Here is an 8,759-nt window from a genome sequence, read left to right as displayed (position 1 = left end):
ACATAATGAATTATTACAAGCCATTGTGGCCAGTATTGTTCACTCAATATAGATGAGTTTTTTTTTATTTTATTAAACATTAAAGTAGTGGTATAAATTTGGTTGATAAAAATAATAAATTTGTTGAATATAAATGATCAAGTACGAATTGATTTAAAGTAATAATAAATTTTATGTTGGTGAGAATAATAAATTTTAGGCATAATACATAAACATGACCATTAACTTGCTTCAGCGGACAACTATGTCCTCCAACTTTGAGTATGCACAAGTAGGCACTTAAACTTGTATAAAATTGAATAAGTAGACACATGTGTCCTACATGACTTAATACATGTAGGACGCCACGTAGGACACAAAATCTCCATGTAAGGTGCCATGTAGGTTGGATGTGTCTATTTGTTCAATTTTATACAAGTTTAAGTGTCTACTTGTGCACATCCAAAGTTAAAGGTCATAGTTGCCGGCTGACGCCAAGTTAAAGGTCATGTTTATGTATTATGCCTAAATTTTAAAAAGTAATGATATGATTATAAATTTTATTTACATATAAAATAAATAGCTAGTAGATATAAATGTGAGGTTGTTTTAGCAAAATATAAACTTGTTGGTCATTTTTTGTATTTGAAAAATCTCAAATCATGATATGGAATTCCCAAATCATGATTTTTGGAGTATATGAGATATATCATGAGATGGAATCAGCGTGAAAACACATGTCCAAACGCTGATTTCATATCACGATTTCATATCGTGATATGATATCGCATGACCAAACACCTATATCTCCAACTTTATTATATATTTTACTCTTCAAATATATGTTTTTTTTAGAGAGAACCAACTCCAGTTTAATTCTCAATTTTACTCTCTAAAATAGAATCTTCTTCTATCTCCTCAATATTATATTATTATTTTTATTTCACAATATACGTTTTTCTTTCTTGTTTTACAAATATTCTTTTCAATTTTTTTATTTAATATAAAATTATTATTTTTATTTTAAATTTTTAAATAACATAAATTGTAAGCAAATATTATATAATATACTCCCTCCGTTCACTTGTACTTGTACTTAATCCTAAAATAGATTTTCATTTTTACTTGTTACTTTTAATATATCAAGAAAAGACAATTAGTGTATTCCATGTTTTTACCCTTAGCATTAAATATTATTCTCGATATCATTTTTCAAGACTCAATACTAAGCATTAATTAGTAGGGATAGTGTGGTAAAATACATATATCATTGATTTTTTCCTTAATGGGTGTTGATGAGTCCACAATTTGGACTCATTTAGGGCTTCATTTTTAATAGAATTAGTGTCCTCAAATGCATATTTTGTCTCAATAACAGATGCAAATCCTTAAGTTTCATGTATTTGGAGTTTGAGGCAAAGCATGGACACTACTTGGACAAAAAGGAACAAAACGACTGAAAAGATGAAGAAAGAAGGCCTGAGGATCGCCTAATGCATTCGGTGAGTCGTCGAATGACCTTAACATCGTCTAATGTTCCAGTGTGCTTAGCCCTGAAGGAAAAGATCAAGTTGGCGATAAAAAGGAGCAGTCGGCGTGTCGCCGAACAGTTCTGCGAAGCAGTACTATATCGCCCAATGATCCAGAACATGAAGATGATGAAGGCAAAAGCTGAAAGGCGATGAAGTAGACCAAAGGGCGGATCACCGAGTGCATCAACGATCCCGACTAACTGCGCCAAGTGATCCTTCACAGCACATTTTTTGACAATTATAAATACTAGTTTGAATTTTTATCTTAGTATGCAATTTCACATACAACATTTTATTTTCCAAGTTTTCAAGTAGAGAACATTTTTGCTTAGCTTTTGAAGATTTGAAGACTTCCAATTCCAAGAAATTGGATGTGGGTGTTGAAGATTCTTCGTCCTAGACTCGTTTAAAGTGAATATAAATCATACCCAGTTGATGTTACTTCGATTTGGTATCATTTTTTCCTTTTCTCTATGTCTAGCTAAAACCTCAATTCTTGGGGGTGTGATTCTGTGAATATGGATTAAATTTCTTGTTGGGTTATTGCTTATTGTTAGTCTATTTGTTGTTTAAATGTGATTTCGTTTAGTAGTTGCATTTGAACTTAATGGGATTGTAGTTGCAAATACGATTTCATCTTAGTGTTTTTGGCTTGCTCGAGAGAGAGGTTTTAAAACTAAGACTACTAAATTGATAGCAGGTGGTTACTGGGTCGTCGTGGGTTCAGCTCGAGAGAGTGAATCCTAGGCCTTTTCCCACACATTTAGATCGAGAGAGTGAGTGGGCTAAGGCATAGGCTGTGCTTAAAAGCGGCAACTCGGTGTTCGAGAAAAACCGAGTTAATTTGGGGTAAGTCGCTCGGGAAAGAATTAACCCCCACTAATGCCTAGCCTAGTTACAAATGTTCAGCAATTGACTATCAATAACATTTACCCGATTGTGTAGTTTATCCCATATTCCTATCACATCCCAAGAATCCCGTCTCCCTATATTTGCATATTTTTGTATTTTTGCTGTTTTAGTTGTTAATCAACTACAAACCCCCATTGATAATTGACAATCATGTCAACCCCTTAATTTATTATGTTTTTACTCGATAATGTTTTTAGCTATGGTTAACTCTAGCATATTCGTGCTTAACTCTTAATTCTCAAAAACCGCTTCCTTGGGACTCGACCCCAACCCATGCGGTTGAGTTATATTACTATTGTACGATCGTTGATACTTTGAATTGGAAGTTGTGTCTTGATTACGCAAACATCAAAATGGCGCCGCTGCCGGGGAGTGGTGTTACTTGAGAATTATTAGTAGAGTCGAATTTCGCTTTTGTTAGTCGTAGTCTTACTTACTTAAGTTTTAGTTTTGTTTTTCTCTGTGTTGCATTTGTAAACAGATACTTTGAGCATGGCTGATAGAAATGGTGGCAAATTGGCTGAGACGAACCAAGGAGTCGAGAGGAACTTCATGTTAACTGCACTGGTAACTCAGCTGGACGATTTGGCCACTAAAATATCAGAGATAGAAGTCCAGTGCAAAAGAAAAGGGAGGTACATACCCCCTCATGAGCGGAGAAAGTCTAGAGACAATGAAAACAATCATGTCGAGGATACACTACTAACCATTCTCCAAAAGATCACTGAGCAAGATAGAATGCTGGAAGAGATGAAGGAGAATATTGAAGTGTTAAATCACATGATTGGCTCTCACTCCAGATCTATCCAACTGACCGAAACACTCATGAGTCATGTAGTGCCTCAGCTCCACCCAAATAAACAATTGGGGTTACCTAGTAGCACTAGAGATAACCCCAATAATGGAGTTTGAGTAAGGACTTGCGTTGTGCCACGACGTTAACTAAGGCGCTTCTTGGGAGGCAACCCAAGTTTTATCGTTTTGATTTGGTATTCTAGAATAAATGTGTGTTGATTGTGCAGGTTTGAGTGTGGAAAGTGTTTGAAAGTGCAGGTTGGCAAGCGAATGTTCCAGTTGGTACACCGCCAAAGAGGTTGACGTGCCCGAGTTGATTCGCCGTTTTTCTCAACAAAGTTTTAGCTTGGAGCCTGTAAAACTTGGAGAGTCCAGAAGCAACTTGGCGACTCGCCGACTAGGTCGGCGATCCCGATGTTACCCGCCGCTTAAACCCCCAAGCAACTGAAGTTCCTGTAAAAGTCGGCAGGGTGAATGACCATTCGGCATATTGCCAAGTGGATCGGCGAGTGCGACTAATGTCGCCGAATGGACGCGAAATGGATGGTTATTAAGGGCCAAAAGTTTTAAAGTTTCAAACTCTTCACTTTCCCTCGCTTTCAAACTTCACAAACTCACACCAATTTAGTATTTTAAATATTTTTGCGTTTTTAGAGTATTATTAATGTTGATCTGTGCTCGGGGTTGGATTACATTGCCACATAGCACTTCAAATAAGGTTGGTCTTAAGAACCCCGAATTTATTGTTAGTAATTTGTTCTCTTATGCAAATGATCTTATCGCGTTGTCGTATGCTAGGCCTCTCTGATAAGATTAGATTGTTGAAATGCCTTTTTTTTAATTCGAGAATCTTGCCCATTTTGTCTTGATTTTTGAAATTCCGTTCCTATGGATTAAAATGAATGAAATTTTATGGGGTTGTGCTTGCATGTTGTTTAGTTTGGTTGGCTGAAGTCTAAGTAGCTGGAGTTTGCGCTAAATGACGTAAATTGCTCAATGATAGAGCGGGTGACACCATTCTTATGGGCAAATGTCATCAAATGGCCAAATTTGGCAAAATCGGGAGAAGTCTGAGTATTCTGGGGTGATGGGTGTCGCACCCTATTTCGAACCGGCCGAAACAGTTCACAACATAATATGGCTGACACTCTGATTTTGGAAAAATCATTTTGTTTGTTTTTGAGTCGCCACCTAAATTTTAAGGAAAATATTAGGAAAACCATTTTTTATGTATGTAAATGTAAACCCTGTTTTGATTTGCAAAACCAGTGAGATGAGTAAGGGTTTTGGTTACTCGGGGGAAGATGTTAAGCACCCCTCAGAGCCTATCTGAAGATAGTCCTTAAACTCAATTTAGGAAATTATGATTTGGAAAACGTGTATATTTATTTGCTTTAAAAATCAATGATAAATTAATTAGTTAGTTTAAAAGAAGTGCAATACAAGGTACGACATATATATGTCTTATAAAATAGATTTAATAGTAGTATTCTAAAATAAATAAATAAATGTACTTAAATATTTTATATATTCATATATAGTTGTATCATAATAAAATTATCCTAAAAATATGTAGATGTTGAATCTGCGAAAATCTGTCGTCTTATTAAGACATGAAAAATAATATAATATTTGAGTGTAAATATGTAGTAATATGTGATGTGTAATTTGAATGAAAATATATAGAATGGAGTTTTCTAAAATAAAATAAATGATACTAGATGTTAAAATATAATATAAAGCTTTGTGATCTTAAATATGTTTATCATGAAATGTAGTATATACATGTAAGTTGTATAAAACATGTGAATGTTTATTATTTTATTTACATGTAAGGATAAGTTAACAATAGATTAGATTTAGTAAAATAATATGTGTAAAGTGTAGGAAAAAATTATAAAAATAAGTAAGTAACATTCGGGATAGTAGATAAAAAATAAATAGATTATCTAGAGAAAAATATAGAATATATACCTTTATGTGTATGACATACATGTGTATGTACCTTGTATTTGAACTTGTTGGCATATCTAAAATTTTGAAATATCATATTAAAAGATTAAATTTTTTTTAGCAATGCTGATACAAAAAAAAAAAGTAAGAATAGTCAATATATTTTATAAAGGGGTGATGTAAATAGTATAAAAATAGATCTAACTATTGAGCCTTATTCTATAGTTATATTTTTTTTGTTAAATATAGAAGCCTACTTTTCTACTTATTTTCTTAAAAAATAATATGTAATATTAAACTAGTTTCAAATTTATTTGGAGGTCCTAAGCAATGAGTAGGCCTAAATAAGTATTAATTTAGCTCTTTTGAAACGTCATTTGAAAAACATTTAAACTATAAGCCCTTCTTTTCAATTTAAAAGCCTGAAAAATGTTATAAGTAAAAATGCTAACCCACTTTTTAAGAAAATATTTTTTGTATCATTTTGTTCTAAAAGAGTTTCAACTAAATTCATAAACAAATAATATTAGCTCACGTAAATAAACTTCAAAATAAAAGACAAGCCATATATCAAAAACTTGTAAGTAAAGGTTAGCCAACATATCAAAACAACATAAATTAGGACAACGAAAGAAAGAGTAAGAAAATATTGGACTCCTAATTTTGTGGGACTCCAAGCATTGCGGTGATCCTAATTGATGTTGGCCTAATATTTTAGGCCAATAACAAGTTCCAAAGTAGAAACTCCAGCCCTCCGGTTATACATGAAACACAAGAAAAATAAGAGGATTAGAGTCAGTGGGCAAAAACAAGGACTTAACTGTAGATATTAAAAGACATGAATAACTCAACAACATTTTTTAAGTAGCATTCCAAGACATTTACTCACTCTTTCGATCTAAAGGAATGAGAAAAATACACTTAATTGGCAAGGATGAATAGCAATAACATTTGAGATTCTAATTTCGATAGTGACAATCCAAGAGAAGTGTATTAGTATTATGCAATACAACATGTTATTTGACAAAGAAAATAGCTCCTACGATAGAAATACATTAGTTCGAATAATCAGATCATATATAAATAAAGAACAGGATCTAAGAGAAATCATATGGAACTTAACTAAACTAGCATTGTATCCAGCAAGCAGTAACTCTAAATCACTTCAAAGCAAACTAAAAGACAGGGCAACGACATTAATCATTCAAACATAATGAAATCGAGCTTCAACAAGTGCAAAACCTAAAACATACATAAGCTATAGACATACTATAATCCGAAGCCTGAATTTTAGCTAGAATCAGATCCTATTTTTTGTTGATCGAGAAAAGAAAATTAAGTCGAGATTAAACAATATAAGAGAAGAGCACCCAATTTATTTGGAACTCACAATTGAATTAATAACAACATACAAAAATCACAATACACTCAAAGCAGTAGAAACAGTACAAGCTACTGGATGAACTAAGTACTAAAAATGGAAATTTCTAAAGAGAATAATTATGACTAATTTTTTTTTTTGCAAAAGACGAACAACACATTAAGCTAAAATAAATCAAGATTGGAAGAAATTTTACCTTGTGTTGAGCAGCAAACCAAAGCTTTGACGTCAAAAGATTCCAACTTCGAAACTTCCTCTTTGACTCGAAACAAAAAAAGGAAACATAGAGAAGAAAGAGAGACAATTTTTAAACTCTAAAAGCACCGAAGTATTGTAGATCTTCAATCGTTTTTCTCGATGTCATTTTTTTTGTGTGTTTTCGAATGGGAAGACGCCTGCCCTTTTATAGGCGAAAATCGGATTCAAAAATATGAATTTGAAATCAAAATATTCACTGGAAAATGGAGAGCTACTGCTACAGATCAAATCAACACCACTTTTTGGAGCCGTTTCAGCCACAAAATTTAAAATATTTTGAACAAAAGTTAAGAAAACAATATAGGTGTAGGTGGAGTAGAGATCTCTTTTCGTCAGAAAAAGGATGGTGGAGAAGACATAAAGCAAGGGACCGCCGGAAATTGACATTTTCCGACGGTTCATAGCCGTTTTTTGATGGGACTAAGGAGTGACGGGGCATGGGGAAGGAGGAGAAGTTGTGAGGCGATGGGGGTGTTAATTGATGGACGGCGGACAGGGGGAAAAGATGACCACCGGAAACTGCCATTTTTCGACGGTCCGAAGTTGATGGGAGAGGAGCGCCGTTTGGGGAGAAGTAAGGCGTCTGGGGAAGAAGTGACGTCTTGGAGAAAGAAAAGTCTGAAACAGCTTGTACTATTTTGGGAGGGATGAAAAGCTTTGGTATTTAATTCGGGCCGTCCGATCGTTTGATTGGACGGTTAGGATAAATCATGAATTAAAAGAAAGAGTTGTATATATATATATATTAATGATAAAAGCTTAATTACTAGGACCATTAGATTATATCGTAGGGTCAAGATTTAAGCTAAAGAAGCACAATCCATGTGCTCGCCTACGTGGCATACACGAATTGGCCGGTTTAAGAAGACTTGGATTGCCAAATTTGCTCAAATTAAATTCATTTAAATTATAACTACTTTCTTTATTATATAGCCATAAGAGATAATTATTTTGCAAGATTAGCTTATTTGATAAAATTAGTCGTTCTTAAAAATTAAATTAATATAAATTAGTAACTCATTAATTGATTAAGCTTTCTAATTTTAAACAATGTACGAAAAATAACTATTGCGACAAAAGAAATTATATTTGAACAAAAATAGATTCAATTCTTAAGAATGACACTTATTTTAAAAACGAGAAAGTAAGTAGTAATATAATATATTTAATTTTTATAAGAAATTGAAATAAATTTATGAGGTAAAAATAAATAATTAAAAATCTTTTTGTGTTCCTACAAAATTTCATAACATATAATAATAATAATAATAATAATATTAATAATAATAATAATAATTATTATTATTATTATTATATGTGGATAGCCAAAATTGGGTGTCAACAGCTTTCCCCTTTCTTTGTCCATGGAAGAGAGTAAAGAAGACGTGGGAAAAGAAATATTGACACAATCCAATTTTAGGCGACCCACCAAAATACACTTTGAGCAATAACTTGACAAGAATGTTTATGGAGTTATGGCTGAACTCTGGCTTTCGAGCTTCCTACATAGCTCAGGTTTCATGAGAAATCAGGCCACATGTAGTTCGAGAACATAGCAAATTTTATTAAAAATATGCCCCAATATCGAATTATGGTAATACCAAAATCTTTCGGTGGTGAGGTATGAAGAGATTAGCACGAATAGAGGGATGAGATATAGTTCTAAAGAAACTTGAATGAGAAATGCTCCGTAGCAATTTCTACTGAAGACTCAAGGTAGATAGATGAATTTTCAAAAGGATGCCCCAGTGTCGAGTTACAATGAACTGAGACATGAAAGAGCTATAAGTGAAATTTAAATCTAAACTTCTGAAAATCGAGTTGAGTTGAGCTTTGAAAGTGAATCCTTGATGTAGCTAGTGATGCTTGACATTGCACTAACTTGCCCTAGTTTGCTACTTAGAGGGAGCTCTTCGTTGTAATGCTTTGTCCTACAAAACATGTAAAAG

Source organism: Solanum tuberosum, unplaced genomic scaffold (assembly GCF_000226075.1).
Source record: "Solanum tuberosum cultivar DM 1-3 516 R44 unplaced genomic scaffold, SolTub_3.0 scf00044, whole genome shotgun sequence".
In the NCBI taxonomy this organism is placed as follows: domain Eukaryota; kingdom Viridiplantae; phylum Streptophyta; class Magnoliopsida; order Solanales; family Solanaceae; genus Solanum; species Solanum tuberosum.
The sequence above is the reverse complement of the archived record's forward strand: the minus strand, read 5'-3'. Positions refer to the sequence as shown.